Below are 16,379 nucleotides of genomic sequence, written 5' to 3'. Positions count from 1 at the left end.
TTGTTTTCGGACTTTATTTCCTTAGGATTCTTCCAATGAATCTCAGTCTGGCATCTGCTTTACCGACGATTAATTTTATATGATCATTCCATTTTAAATCACTCCTAATGCCTACTCCCAGATAATTTATGGAATTAACTGCTTCCAGTTGCTAACCTGCTATATTGTAGCTAAATGATAAAGGATCTTTTTTTCTATGTATTCGCAGCACATTACACTTGTCTACATTGAGATTCAATTGCCATTCCCCGCATCATGCGTCAATTTGTTGCAGATCCTCTTGCATTTCAGTACAATTTTCCAATGTTACAACCTCTCGATATACTACAGAATCATACGAAAATAGCCTCAATGAACTTCCGATGTTATCCACAAGGTCATTTATGTACACTACTGGCCATTAAAATTGCTACACCAAGAAGAAAAGCGGATGATAAACGGGTATTCATTGCACAAATATATTATACTAGAACTGACATGTGACTACATTTTCACGCAATTTGGGTGCATAGATCCTGACAAATCAGTACCCAGAACAACCACCTCTGGCCGTAATAACGGCCTTGATACGACTGGGCATTGAGTCAAGCAGAGCTTGGATGGCGTGTGCAGGTAAAGCTGCCCATGCAGCTTCAACACGATACCACAGTTCACTGGCATATTGTGACGAACCGAACCAGTTGCTCGGCCACCATTGATCAGACGTTTTCAATTGGTGAGAGATCTGGAGAACGTGCTGGCCAGGGCAGCAGTCGAACATTTTCTGTATCCAGAAAGATCCGTACAGAACCTGCAGCATGCGGTCGTGCATTATCCTGCTGAAATGTAGGGTTTCGTAGGGATCGAATGAAGGATAGACCCATGGGTCGTAACACATCTGAAATGTAACGTCCACTGTTCAAAGTGCCGTCAATGCGAACAAGAGGTGACCGAGACGTGTAACCAATGGCACCCCATACCATCACGCCCGGTGATGCGCCAGTATGGCTATGACGAATACAAGCTTCCAATGTGCGTTCATCGCGATGTCGCCAAACACTGATGCGACCACTATGATGCTGTAAACAGAACCTGGATTCATCCGAAAAAATGACGTTTTGCCATTCGTGCACCCAGGTTCGTCGTTGAGTACACCATCGCAGGCGCTCCTGTCTGTGATGCAGCGTCAAGTGTAACCACAGCGATATTCTCCGAGCTGATAGTCCATGCTACTGCAAACGTCTTTGAACTGTTCGTGCAGATGGTTGTTGCCTTGCAAACGTCCCCATCTGTTGCCTCAGGGATTGAGACGTGGCTGCACGATCCGTTACAGCCATGCGGACAAGATGCCCGTCAGCTCGACTGCTAGTGATACGAGGCTGTTCTGATCCAGTACATCGTTTCGTATTACCCTCCTGAATCCACCGATTCCATATTCTGCTAACAGTCATGGATCCTGACCAACGCGAGCAACAACGTCGCGATACGATAAACCGCAATCGCGATAGGCTACAATCCGACCTTTATCAAAGTCGGAAACGTGATGGTACGCATTTTTCCTCCTTACACGATGCCTCGTTTAACCAGGCAACGCCGGTCAACTGCTGTTTGTGTATGAGAAATCGGTTGGAAACTTTCCTCATGTCAGCACGTTGTAGGTGTCGCCACCGGCGACAACCTTGTGTGAATGCTGTGAACAGCTAATCATTTGCGTATCACAGCATCTTCTTCGTGTCAGTTAAATTTCGCTTCTGTAGGACGTCATCTTCGTGGTGTAGCAATTTTAATGGCCAGTGGTGTATATTGTGAATAGCAACGGTCCTACGACACTCCCCTGCGCCACACCTGGATTGGATTGTTTTTGGGGAAGGAGACCAGACAGCGAGGTCATCGGTATCATCCAATTAGGGAAGGACGGGGAAGGAAGTCGGCCGTGCCCTTTGAAAGGAACCATCCCGGCATTTGCCTGGAGCGATTTAGGGAAATCACGGAAAACCTAAATCAGGATGGCCGGACGCGGGATTGAACCGTCGTCCTCCCGAATGCGAGTCCAGTGTTTAACCACTGCGCCACCTCGCTCGGTGCGCCACACCTGAAATCACCCTTACTTCGGAAGACTTCTCCCCATTGAGAATGACATGCTGGGTTCTATTATCTAGGATTTCTTCAATCCAATCACACAATTCGTCTGATAGTCCATATGCTCTTACTTTGTTCATTAAACGACTGTGGGGAACTGTATCAAACGCCTTGCGGAAGACAAGAAACACAGCATCTACCTGAGAACCCATGTCTCTGGCCCTCTGAGTCTCGTGAGCGAATAGCGCGAGCTGGGTTTCACACGATCGTCTTGTTCGAAACCCATGCTGATTCCTACAGAATAGATTTCTAGTCTCCAGAAAAGTCATTATACTCGAACATAATACGTGTTCCAAAATTCTACTACTGATCGACGTTAGAGATATAGGTCTATAGTTCTGCACATCTGTTCGACGTGCCTTCTTGAAAACGGGGATGACCTGTGCTCTTTTCATATCTTTTGGAACGCTACGCTGTCCTAGAGACCTACGGTACACCGCTGCAAGAAGGGGGGCAAGTTCCTTCGCGTACTCTGTGTAAATTCAAACTGGTATCCCATCAGGTCCAGCGGCCTTTCCTCTTTGAGCGATTTTAATCGTTTTTCTATCCCTCTGTCATCTATTTCGAGATCTACCATTTTGTCATCTGTGAGACAATCTAGAGAAGGAACTACAGTGCAGTCTTCTTCTGTAAAACAGCTTTGGAAAAAGACATTTAGTATTTCGGCCTTTAGTCTGTCATCTTCTGTTTAAGTAGCATTTTGGTCACGGACAGTCTAGACATTTTGTTTTGATCCAGCTACCGCTTTGAGATAAGACCAAAATTTCTTAGGATTTTCTGCCAAGTCAGTAGATAGAACTTTACTTTCGAATTCGTTGAACGCCTCTCGCATAGCTCTCCTCACATCATCAGATAGTTCGTCCCTCTCATATAATTCTTCAATGCAGTCTCTTCTCTGCGTTCAACTGCTAAATTCCTCTTGCACTCTGACTGTTGACACCTTTGCTTTTAATTTCACAGGAGATTCTTTTGGTTTTTCTGTACGCTGAATTAGTCCTTCAGACAGTCATTTCTTTCTCGATATGCTCACATATTTCCTGCAGCCATTTCGCTTGGCTTCCTTGTCCTTCCTATATCTTTCATTCGTAGGTGGCTTATACCATATTGCTGTATTCCTGCATTTTCTTGAAAATATTTGTCTTCCACTCTTTAGCAGATCGACTGAAGTATTTCTACTGTTACCCAAGGTGTCTTCACAATTATGTCTCTTGATCTATATTCGTGCATAACTGTGTCTCCAACATCTGTGATTATCTTACTCAGAATTGCCCTTCTCTTCAACTGAACTCTCGACTGGGTATTCACTATCGTAGTATCTAGTCTTAGGGAATTAGAAATACATCTCTTCATTTCTCAGTATATCAGTATCCCATTACTTTGCGTACTGATTTTTCCGTGTTTTTTGTTAAACTGTACTCTTGATCATTACTAATTTTGATATGAGTCTGTATCTACTCAGTGCTATGCTTACAGTTGAGTATCTGATTTCGGATTATCTGTAACCCTGATACTTATTTCGCTAACTTCAGGTCCTTTGCAATACTACCCCCTCCTGATGTTTCAACACAGGTGATATTTACTGCAAAACTCAATTAGTTCTCCTCCTCTCTGGTTCCTACTGTCGAGCCCATTTTCTCCCGTAACTCTATCATGCATTCTTTCCTGTGCTAAAGCGTTGCAGTTCCCTTTTACTGTCAGGTTGTCACCTCTCTTTACGTTCTGAATTAGCCGTTCAATCTCCTCCATCTTTTCACCTACTGACTGTGACGTAGGCATATATACCTGATTTATTTTTGTTGTTGTTAGTTTATTGTCGATTCTGATGAGAACAGTTATATCACCAAACTGTTTGCAGTAGGTGACTCTCTAATCTACTCGCCTATTTACGACGAATCGTAACCCACTTACACCATTTTCCGCTGGCGTCAATATTATTGTAATTACATCCGACCACAAATCATTATTATATACCGATTTCTCTTCAGCAAACCCCATTATATCCAGAATGAACCTTTGCGTTCCCATTCCCTTTTATAATTCACATACCACATTCAGACTTTTGACATTCCGTGCCCCGACTCGTACAACACTATTCTTTCATTGGTTATTCGGTCTTTCTCTCGTGGTCACCTCTCCCTTCGCAGCCCCCATCCAGAGATCCGAATGGAGGACCATTCCAGAAATTTTGGCCAACAGAGACTCGTCATGACACTTTTCAGTTAGAGACCACACGTATTGTGGATATACTTTACGTGTCTCTAATTCGGTGGTTTCCATTGCCTTCTGCATTCTTATGCTGTAGAACAGTGCCTGTTCTTTCATTTTTAGGAGCTGTTTTGAATGCCAAGAGAAAAAATGTGCTGCAAAACTCTGTCTGCGAGGGGAAAACTAATATCTGAAGTCTACGGCCGCTCTTGGAGATGGTTTTAATGAAAATTTAGGCAGAGGCTTCAATCGTAACCGGAACCCTTTTGATTAGTAGTCAAAAACGCTGCCCTTATACTACGGTAGCATGCATGTAGAGAAATTTACGGGGATGTGCTGAACAATAACGATTTCGAATTTTTAAATAAAACAAACTTTATTAAGATTCTATATCTTCATTCTCCATTTCTAAATATTTGATTCCCTCCATACTCATCCTGGCGAGGAACATATTTCTCCGAACGAGAGACTCATCTCTGCTAGCATCACTTCATCAGCATCAAAATGAAGTCCTCGAAGGTTTGCTTTAAATTTTGGAAAGAGATGAAAATCGGATGGGGCCAAGTCGGGACTTGGTGGAGGATGATTGGCAACATTGAACTCAAGGTGTCGGATTACTGCACAGGTCGCAGTGATTGTGCGTAGTCTGGCGTTGTTGTACTGAACGACATGGTGCTCCATCTGTGGATTAGGTTTTCTGCGTTTAGAAAATCTATTACAGCAGGCTTTTCCCCACACACTCACATAACTATGTTACACATTGCCAAGTTACAATTCGGAGCACTCTAGAGGCAGAGGGTTGCAACTTACGCCGGTCCCTGTGGCCGAGCGGTTCTAGGCGCTTCAGTCCGGAACCGCGCTGCTGCTACGGTCGCAGGTTCGAATCCTGCCTCGGGCATGGGTGTGTGTGATGTCCTTAGGTTAGTTAGATTTAAGTAGTTCTAAGTCTAGGGGAATGATGACCTCAGATGTTAAGTCCCATAGTGATTAGAGCCATTTGAGCCATTTGGTTGCAACTTGCGTCAGCGAAGCGGGAACGTTGATCGAATAATGTGACTGAGATCTGAAACCTGTACTGATATTGGGAACAGAATAAAAAATTCAGAAGCGTTGCTTTTCAGCACGCCCTTGCAGAACACGGAGCTGCTGCCTATAACAGTGATAGTTCTCTTATTGGTCTGGCCGTTGGGTCGAGATGAGCTTTGCTGACGGATAAAAGAACTATATTCTGCGTTGCTTCATGTTTATGCCAGAGTTCATCGACTGTATTTACTCACGAATGGTGGCATGCCAGTCTGTTGGGAACCTGTGAGCAGATGCTTCCACTGGGTGACAGATCTGGAGGACGTGTTGGCTAGGCCACCAGTTGACCTATTTGTTCGAGGTAAATCAGTAGTGCATGGGCAACACGAAGCCTTGCGTTGTCCTCTTGAAGATTACGTAATGTCGCCCTTGTAGACAGTACAGCGTAATCACCCGTCTTAACCTCTTCAGATCAACGAACAGACTAATTCGGTTATCCATTTACTATTTCTATTATATTTAATCATGTGGCCAAAGAAAATTTTTAAGAAATTATTGACTAGATATTCCAAAATACGGCGTGTCGTATACGACACTTTGGCATTCAAGGCGAGCAAATTATAAAATTGGAATTGGGTAATAAAATTAGTTTATATTTTGTAAACTTGTAATGAAAAGAAAACCAGCAGATAAAAATCATTTAATTACATTACGGTACATGGAAAAATAGTTATACTTTCATACCAAGATATGACATTATAGTAAATATTCCAAAAAATACCTTTATTGCTTCTCTGCTACTTTCTTTAGTGACTTTCCAGTACTTATGGATGACACATGTGGAGATCAGTTCAAGAATCCCTACTACGATGTATTTTTTTGTGGTACAGGTGTGGCTGATCAACTTTTCCTTCCCGAACAACTTCTTCAAAAAAAAAAAAAAAAAAAAAAAAAATTGTTCAAATGTCTCTGAGCACTATGAGACTTAACATCTCAGGTCATCAGTCTCCTAGAACTTACATCCACTTAAAACTAACTAACCTAAGGACATCACACACATCCACGCCCGAGGCAGGATTCGAAGCTGCGACCGTAGCGGTCGCGCGGTTCCAGACTGAAGCGCCCAGAACCGCTCGGCCACCAGCGGCCGGCTACTTCTTCAAACCCTGGAACAGATAGAAAGGACTCAAACACAAATGCATGGTGACAAGGAGTACAGACGTAATTCTGGATCCGTCACGTTCGAATCGTCCTCAGACGACCAAACTATGGACCCTATGTCAGTAGGTGTGGCAAATGTCTCATCACTGTCATTATCGCCTGACATTTTATCAAGTCCAATTAATTTCCATCAAAGTGGAATGCCTTCTCCAGCTCATGAACTATCTCATTTTGTGACAATAAGAAAAAGTTAGTACTTATTTTACCTTCAATTAAGTTATTATTCTTTTATTATTACTGTTATTATTATTGTTGTTGCTATAACTGCTTCACTTAAACTGACAGAAAAAATCCTAGCACCAAAAAAGTAATTGGAATCAAGTAATTTCGGGAACACGTTCGTTCAGGTGACTTATTTCAGTGATAACGTTAGAAGTTTAGTGGTTAACGTAAGCGCGAGAAAAACCACTGCAAACGTGATATGCTGTACATTATAACCGATTTAATAGCCAGAATGTCGAATGCAAGCATGTAAACATATGTATTTGAATAATTGTGGTTCTCAAATGCAGATTTTTCAGCCCTCGATTAACTTTAGGACTCTGTATCTCAGAATGAACAAAAATGGACTTGTACCACTATTGAAGTAAGCCCTTCATATCTCACACAACAAATTCTTTGGAAAGATCAGTATCCAGCTAAACACAAAGTGTGAAATGCCTTTACATTTCAACCCACAGAGAAAGAGTTCCACATTCAGTTGAATAACATCGCAGCGTCATATGAAGATAACTGGGATATGCTGCTAGCAAGTTAAGTACCCCAGCTCTAACCACAAAAAATTTATTTGAGATATTGATATGTGTCTCTTGTACCACTGATCAAGACCATTTATCTACAAAATTTCGCATTAGTATACAGACTGTGAAGGATAAAACATCTAAAATCTGCAAAAGCAGAAGTCACTGGAGAAACAATACACTGTAACAGACAATTATGACCAACGGATTTACAAATATCATAAGTGAGGTATTGTTTGACAAAAAAATAAACAAATGATTGAAGCAATACATTTTGACACATGCAGTACTCCCAGAATAATACTTCCCAAAAGAGAATTTGTGGTATTGTAGTACCTTCTTCCCTTATTCGTCATCATACATCCAATGTGGTATTTTAATAAAATAATTAAAACACAGAGGAATACAACGGCAGGCACAAGTAACAAAACTGCACTAATCCAATATCTAAAGTCACGGTGATCTCATATCAACACCTTTTCCGCAAGCAGTTCCATTCTGCTGTTTGAAACTTCACATTTCCGCTTCGATGTAGAGATTAACATACGATTATATTGAATCAAATAAATATTTAGCTTTTCACTAGACAATAACTCATTTATGATTCTTACGAATCAACTGGTAATAACTGTCCGATACTCGGTATTGCTTTATCAGTGACTGAAAGCAAACTTAGCTAAGGATTTTTGCAATTAACGAAAAGAAATTTTCATGTTTAAATAACACACCTCTCCCATCCCGATCGTCTGTAAAAAGCAATTATCTTAGCGACATACCTGTGAGAGTGGAGAGTTCATGTTGATATGTTTCCTTCCGCTCAAGCTATAATATTCGATCTTGTATTTCCTCGTGCCAAACGATTTCGCCATTCCTACATCTCTCATGGGGCAGAGATATTCGAATTCTTCCGTGTAATGGAGCGAACAGCCGCGAGGTGGAGTGTGAAACGGCAGTGGAATTTAATATTCACCGGGGCTGCTGGAACCACTCGGCCGAGCTGAGGTGGTATTAAACTGTTACCCTGTAGCTAACATTGATAACTTCACATTCCACTGGGCTTCTGGCAAGGAATGCTCCAAGGAATGCGTTCTCGCACACATTCCATAACCTCAGATCCTGCTTTAGGCCAGCAACTAAAGTAATACAGCGGAGGTGTTGGGGATCGATTGCTTGCATAGGATAAAGTTTTACTGATGGACAAGCAGCTAGACAACGCACGTAGCCTTTTAAACGTGAGTCGAGAGAAAAAAAAACTTGTAATTATGTTGGAAAATTCGTTAGTAACCTTACATAGTTCGAAAAGCTGTTGTTAAAGTTTATGGATGGTTTAAAATACTCGTCAAACTTTTTTGTTGATGAAAGCTATCACTTGTAGAGAGGTCTCGTGAATTACGTTGTTTAGAATTTATATAATCGCTGAACAAAATAAACATTTCTGAAAACGAGGTACACTGCATCAGTTCAAAACTAACAATATAAGTATAAAACCATAAGGATCCCTCAAATACAACATAAAATATAAGTAAAACAGTTCGCTATAGGTTCAATGTAATTAACAGAAGAACAATTTTCACAAAGTTTTATCAACGTGTAACTCCTGGAGGTTCTTGACATTCTCTTCACGATGGCATTGCCAGATAACTTTCCATCTCTGTTGAAGGTCTCTTTCAGAATTTACAGGCCTTCAATTTCGTTTAGCTCATAAATAACCCACTTCACGTTTGGTACTATTCATCTCAGGTACAGTTACTTGAGAGAATTCATTCTAATATCTGTCCCCTTACTTTTTGTACTGAAAGTTATAGCTTATGATGTTGCTGTACTGTGATGAGACGGCGTTACTGGGTGCATACAACCTATAAATTCAAAACTTGACTGATACAAATTTCTTTGATCAGCAGCCATGACACTGCAGCAGAGTGCCTACTCTGATGGGTTATTCATTAAGCGTTCACATGCGAAGCCACTATTTGTCACGTATAAAGCGTGCTGTTAGTTCTACATACTTTAGAACTCCACTACCTGCTTTTATTTATTGATCCAGTAACAAATTAAGGCGCATAGTAATGCATTTACAATAATCTATCAACAAAAATGATATTGATTCCGCTTTAAATTAATTTTCTTAGCCCAGAACTTTGAAAATCCGTCGTCTCATAGCGAGAAGATCTTTCATTTTGCATGCGGTGGAACACAGACTTCTGCAATATGTCCCACACTGACCTCTGGAAAACTGCATAAAGTTATTACTAGGAGATTATTCAACGCAGTAAATGATGTAGAACGGAGATAATTTGAATATGCAGGTAACTGTGACTTCCAAGTACGGAACTACCGTTTATTTATAATCAAATGTAAACCAAACTGTGGAGAAAGAAAAGAATGCCGAAAATGAAAAGATAACATACAGTTCGTGTTTTGTAGCGGATCAAAGAAATTTAGTATCAGTCGTAACAATCATGAAAGTCTGAATTCGTAGACTGTTGGTAAGCACCCAACTCAAACCAAACGTAGTACTGCATTTTATACCGCAACAGTCAACTACACACTGCTCACCACAAAAATGCTAACACTGGTGACACTTTAAATGTTGAATGCGTGCGTTTCGTAGTCTTTGAAGCGGATAGCCATTTTAAGAAGAGAAAAGGAACCTTTTCGATTTCCGCTTCTTTCATTAACTCTTTGCAGTATGTGTGTACAGGTGTTTGAGTGATTTCCTCGTCGCTTAACTACGTGGTAAATATAGATTTGGTTGCTTGACTGCACTATCTATTTTGAGGGAAGAACAGTAATCTTGTGCAGGGCGTCTGCGGCAGCGCCTGGATACCAAAACAGCCGCGTCTTAAGTCGTGGTTCGCTAAGAGTTGGCTAGGAACGGCCTTCTGCCGCGCTGGAAAGCCCTACTAGTTCGTCAGGATACAGACCGAGGACCTGCACGGCGTCGTCACGCAGTAACGCTGTTGAAATGTTTACGCTTCCCGGCTGGTAGCTGGAGACACTTCCGCGACTTGTTTTGTTCAAATGGTTCAAATGGCTCTGAGCACTATGGGACTAAACAGCTATGGTCATCAGTCCCCTAGAACTTAGAACTACTTAAACCTAACTAACCTAAGGACATCACACAACACCCAGCCATCACGAGGTAGAGAAAATCCCTGACCCCGCCGGGAATCGAACCCAGGAACCCGAGCGTGGGAAGCGAGAACGCTACCGCACGACCACGAGAGGCGGGCTTTGTTTTGTCGTGTAACAGCTGGACGGTAGGGAATCGCGTAGAGCGCAGAGCACAGAACACTTGCAAGTGAATCTGCGTTACTATATTTATTTTTCACATTTACTGTAATGACAGCATTTCACTTTTATTCGTAAACGAGGCACAACCTGTATAACTGGAGCATGAAAAGGGCCACGTAGTGTGAAGGAGATATCATTGAGCATCTAGCTGGGCTACAACCTTTTCCTGCTCGAATCTGAAAATTTTGTATAAATAAATGCAAAAACTTCACTCTAATACCGATATATCTTTCTTTGCGTGAGTATTCATTTCTTCGGGTGATAAATCACACGCCCTGAATTGAGAACTTGTTTCCTGAGCTTATGCCAGCTATTAGGGAAAGTCTTGGTACTGCATGTGCAATGTCTGTAATATTGAGAAAGAGTGCAGGCTCATAGGCAATTACTGCTGTCAGTTTCCCATCACTACCCCGTGTTCACTATGTACAATTGTAAGAAAAACCACAGAGTAAGGAAAGTTTCTAGAATGAGTTTTCACTCTATGGCGCAGTATGTGTTGCTTCGTAGCTTCTTGGCAGATGAAAACTGTGTACTGGAGCAGGATCAGAACCCGGCATCTTTTCCTTTCGAGCACAGCTGCTCTGCCGAATGTGCTACCCAGACACGGCACTCTGCTTAACTTATAAGGATATGGTGTCTGCTCTTTCGGACATGTCCGAAAGAACAGACACCATGTCCATATAAGTAAATAGTTCTGGCAACACCGGCCATGACTTCTTCTTCCATGCGGATGCACACATATCCCCCGAACTCTTACGGGACTTGTTGAGAATGTCTTCCACGAGTAATGAGTGTCTTGGGGTGGGACACTACGAATGTAGTGTGTGGACATACAAGGTGAGAATGGGGGCTCGCGGGAGGCGTGGACGAGATAGTCCCTGCGGTCGCACTGTTCTCTGTGCATTCGGTGGCTCGGATGGATAGAGCATCTGCCATGTAAGCAGGAGATCCTGCGTTCGAGTCCCGGCAAGGGCACGCATTTTCGCCTGTCCCCGTTGATATATATCAACGCCCGTCAGCAGCTGAAGGTATTAAAAAATAATTCTAATTTCACTGTGCTTCACTTTCACCAGACCAGCAGAATTTATGTGCCTAACCTATTTCTCCGTTATACATTTTCTTTCAGGAGTGCTAGTTCCGCAAAGTACGCAGGAGAACTTTTGTGAAGATGGGAACGTTGGAGAGAAGTGTGAGGCTGTGACGGTGGGTCGTCATTCGTGCTTGGGTTGCTCGTTCTGTACAGCACCTGCCCACAAAATGAAAAGGTTCCATGTCCCAGTTCGGCATACAGTTTTAATCTGCTAGGATGTTGCAGTGCAAATATCGTATTTCAAATTATGTTTATTAGGCTTTTAACCCACACAATGTTCCAAACTATAACTATAGAATTATTACTCGGAATTTCGAGGAAATTGTATTAATTGTAGGGTTTATCTTTGTAAGACAAATCTAGCAGGAGACTCAAATGTTAAAACGACTACTTTTTTCGGCTATACATGACATGATCTATGACTATTTACTTGTTTGTCTGTTTATTGGAGAAAACTTTTCTAGTAACACAACATTAGGTACCTACACATGGAATCACATTTGTGTGAATCTTTACGATCTATTTCATTTTTTCTTTTTTCTGTTAAGGAATATTGCACTAAATTGAAGTCTCTGGCATACTATTTTTTTACAATGAAATGAGTACCCCTAGCTGCATACAGGCGTTGATATAAGTCAACGGGGACAGTTGAAAAATGTGCCCCAACAGGGACCCGAATCTGGGATCTCCTGCTCACATGGCAGACGCTCTATCCACCTGAGCGACAGAGGAGACACAGAGGATAGTGCGACTGCAGGGATTTATCTCTGGCACGCCTCCCGTGAGACCCACATTCCCAACTTATTGTCCCGCACTATATTCATAGCGTCCCTGCCCATTATACTCATTACTCGCGACGTTTTGCCGGTTCCCATAAGAGTTCTCGCACTGCACTGCACAGAAAAAGATGGTCAAATGGCCGGAAAGACTTATATATATATATATATATATATATATATATATATATATATATATATATATATATATATATACTACTAGCCATTAAAATTGCTACACCAAGAAGAAATGCAGACGATAAACAGGTATTCATTGGACAAATATATTATATTAGAACTGACATGTGATTACATTTTCACGCGTTTTGGGTGCATAGATCCTGACAAATCAGTACCCAGAACAACCACCTCTGGCCGTAATAACGGCCTTGATACGCCTGGGCATTGAGTCAAACAGAGCTTGGATGGCGTGTACAGGTACAGCTGCCCATGCAGCTTCAACACGATACCACAGTTCATCAAGAGTAATGACTGGCGTATTGTGACGAGCCAGTTGCTTGCCCACGACTGACCAGACGTTTTCAGTTGGTGAGAGATCTGGAGAATGTGCTGTCCAGGCAGCAGTCGAACATTTTCTGTATCCGGAAAGGGCCGTACAGGACCTGCAACATGCGGTCGTGCATTATCCTGCTGAAATGTAGGGTTACGCAGGGATCGAATGAAGGGTAGAGCCACGGGTCGTAACACATATGAAATGTAACGTCCACTGTTGAAAGTGCCGTCACTGCGAACAAGAGGTGACCGAGACGTGTAACCAATGGCACCCCATACCATCATGCCGGGTGATACGTCTGTATGTCGATGACGAATACACGCTTCCAATGTGCGTTCACCGTGATGTCGCCAAACACGGGTGTGTCCGTCATGATGCTGTTAACAGAACCTGGATTCATCCGAAAAAAAAATGACGTTTTGCCATTCGTGCAGGCAGGTTCGTCGTTGAGTACAACATCGCAGGCGCTCCTGTCTGTGATGCAGCGTCAAGGGTAACAGCAGCCACTGCTCCGAGCTGATAGTCCATGCTGCTGCAAACGTCGTTGAACTATTCGTGCAGATGGTTGTTGTCTTGCAAACGTCCCCATCTGTTGACTCAGGGATTGAGACGTGGCTGCACGATCCGTTACAGCCATGCGGATAAGATGCCTGTCATCTCGACTTCTAGTGATAAGAGGCCGTTGGGATAAAGCACGGCGTTCCGTATTACTCTCCTGAAACCACCGATTCCACATTCTGCTAACAGTCATTGGATCTCGACCAACGCGAGCAGCAGTGTCGCGATACGATAAACCGCAATTGCGATAGGCTACAATCCGACATTTAGCGAAGTCGGAAACGTGATGGTACGCATTTCTGCTCCTTACACGAGGCATCACAACAACGTTTCACCAGGCAACGCCGGTCAACTGCAGTTTGTGTATGAGAAATCGGTTGGAAACTTTCCTCATGTCAGCACGTTGTAGGTGTCACCACCGGCGCCAACCTTGTGTGAATGCTCTGGAAAGTTAATCATTTGCATATCACAGCATCTTCTTCCTATCGGTTAAATTTCGTGTCTGTAGCACGTCATCTTCGTGGTGTAGCAATTCTAATGGCCAGTGGTATATATACTATTTTTTCTCATCTTAACCTGTTTTTACATGGTATCCCAGAAATGTTGCGACGGTCATCGAGGGGCTCTAGAGGGTGTCTTGAAGAACAAAGTCAGGATACTGTATCCAGTATCATTGTCCAACGACGTTTCACAGCGTCGAAGTTATAGACGGCGGTACCTGCCACTAGGCCATCCCTTTGGCAGCAAACGTGACTTTGTGTCTGAAGGACCACATGTGGAACGTCTCTCGACGTTGTTTGTTCTTCAGTGATCGCGACTGATTGCCACGATCAGCAGTAGAGAAGATGGGTGCAACTGCTGTGCACATAGGCATCGTCTCCTATGAATGCTCTGTTGCCTTGGGGGGTGACTGTTTCGGACACGGATGTGCAGTTTACTTTTATCCTGTATACCTGAAAATATTGGAAACTTACGTCCAAAACTGTTATCCACCGAGGCGATCATTGCATTCGTAGCAAATAGTGCCTTGCTACGCAACAGCTCGTTCACATTTTCCACTGGCAATCGTGGCTATCAGTCGCGATCACTCAGCAACAAATAACACTTCAAGATGTTCCGTCTACGGGCTCTCGACGTACAAAGTCATGTTTGCTGCCGAAGGAATGGTCTAGCGGCAGACGCCAGCGTCTACAACCTCTACGCTCAGTAGCATCGTTGGATGACGATTCCGTATATGAGTTCCTGTCCTCAATTTGTTCGTCAACAGACTCTCTACAACGCCTGAATCTTTGTCACAATATTTCTGGGACACGTTGTATAAGAGGCGATCTAAAATTTTCCATTCGAAGGTTGTACAAACCAGAATCGGTATGCCAGTCACATAAAATCATCGTGAACAATGAGATGATCATCGATTCGACGCACAAGGTTGAAAATACCACTTTGGTAAAACATCATGTCCTGCTGCATAAAGTAGTTCGTATCTACCTGCTGCACATCTTCGTCCCACAGGCATTGTCGACCATTCAAGGCTGTTTCTAAGGGAATGAAGGCGTGATATACGCTTGGGCAGAGAACAGGGTTATGGGGTGGGTGATCGAGTGCCTCTCACTTGAGTTGACGTAGCTTCTTCGTTACGATATTTGCAATATAGCACTCCGTCTTCAGGCCCATCGGACCGCCGTATCATCCTCAGCTGAGGATGCAGATAGGAGGGGCATGTGGTCAGCACACCGCTCTCCCGGTCGTTATGATGTTTTTCTTTGACCGGAGCCGCTACTGTTCGGTCGAGTAGCCCCTCAGTTGGCATCACGAGGCTGGGTGCACCCCGAAAAATGGCAACAGCGCATGGCGGCCCGGATGGTCACCCATCCAAACGCCGGCCACGCCCGACAGCGCTTAACTTCGGTGATCTGACGGGAACCGGTGTATCCACTGCGGCAAGACCGTTGCCCGTTTGCAGTATAGGGACGTGCGTTATCATGAAGCAGGAGCACTCCTTGTCGTGCACAACTTCACAATGGTGGTTCTCAACAGAGATGTTGCTCCATACATATTTCTCATTCTCCGATAGATGTCTGGCGGCGTTTGTACTTCGACAGGCAAGAAAAGAATATCAGCACGTTGATAATAAGGTCGCCGTAGTTTACATTCCCACATTAACCACCCGCAAGTCGCAAACACACAAATGCCACACTAATCCCTTGCCTACCTGATGGTGCATATAAACCCGAATCGGAGTCGCAGTACGTTGCATATAGTTGCATACAGTTAGTTCAACATACATTCTCAATAAAGAGTGAGAACTTAGTTGCATGTCTATGACAAATGCTATTACTTTTCACTAAAATTACACCATTGTCACCATAAATTAGACACCAAGAAAAATAATGTATAACTTCTTGGAAAAGAGTTACTGTCGAGAACGTTATGTTACAGTGCCTCGCTTCGTGTTTCTGTTTTACACGCTTTCTCCGAAGTTGCTCGACAAGCAAGGCCAGATGATCATAGCACACAGTGCTTTCTTTGTTCCAGTTTTCTGTAAGTTATGTTTTGTGGCTTGTGTTTTTGTGGAAAATAGGTACGTTTGAGCTCAATCGTCAATTTTCACATTCGGTAAGATTCACGATTAGTGGTGCCATCCTAGTAAGCAGAGACTGTACACTTAGCTTACGTATGATAGACGATTTAAACATCCACGCAGGCATGAAAGAACTCGGCGCGTGCCCCGGCGAGCTCTTGATCCCTGTCTCGGCACCCCAGGCCTCGAGGTAACCGGGATCCGCTCTGCGAGAGGCATGCGCCGCCGTTTAGCATTCGACTTGCACGTGAGAGCAGCG

The 16,379-nt window shown here is 43.2% G+C and overlaps 1 pseudogene; it reads right to left on the bottom strand.

Annotated features, from left to right (window-relative positions):
- Positions 1-15,375: 15,375 nt before the first annotated feature.
- LOC124596824 lies at positions 15,376-15,493 on the bottom strand (annotated as a pseudogene).
- Between the last annotated feature and the right edge of the window lie 886 nt (positions 15,494-16,379).

The sequence above is a fragment of the Schistocerca americana genome, chromosome 2 (genome assembly GCF_021461395.2).
Source record: "Schistocerca americana isolate TAMUIC-IGC-003095 chromosome 2, iqSchAmer2.1, whole genome shotgun sequence".
Taxonomy (NCBI): domain Eukaryota; kingdom Metazoa; phylum Arthropoda; class Insecta; order Orthoptera; family Acrididae; genus Schistocerca; species Schistocerca americana.
Note: the sequence above shows the minus strand (reverse complement) of the source record. Positions and strands in the feature narration are given on the sequence as shown.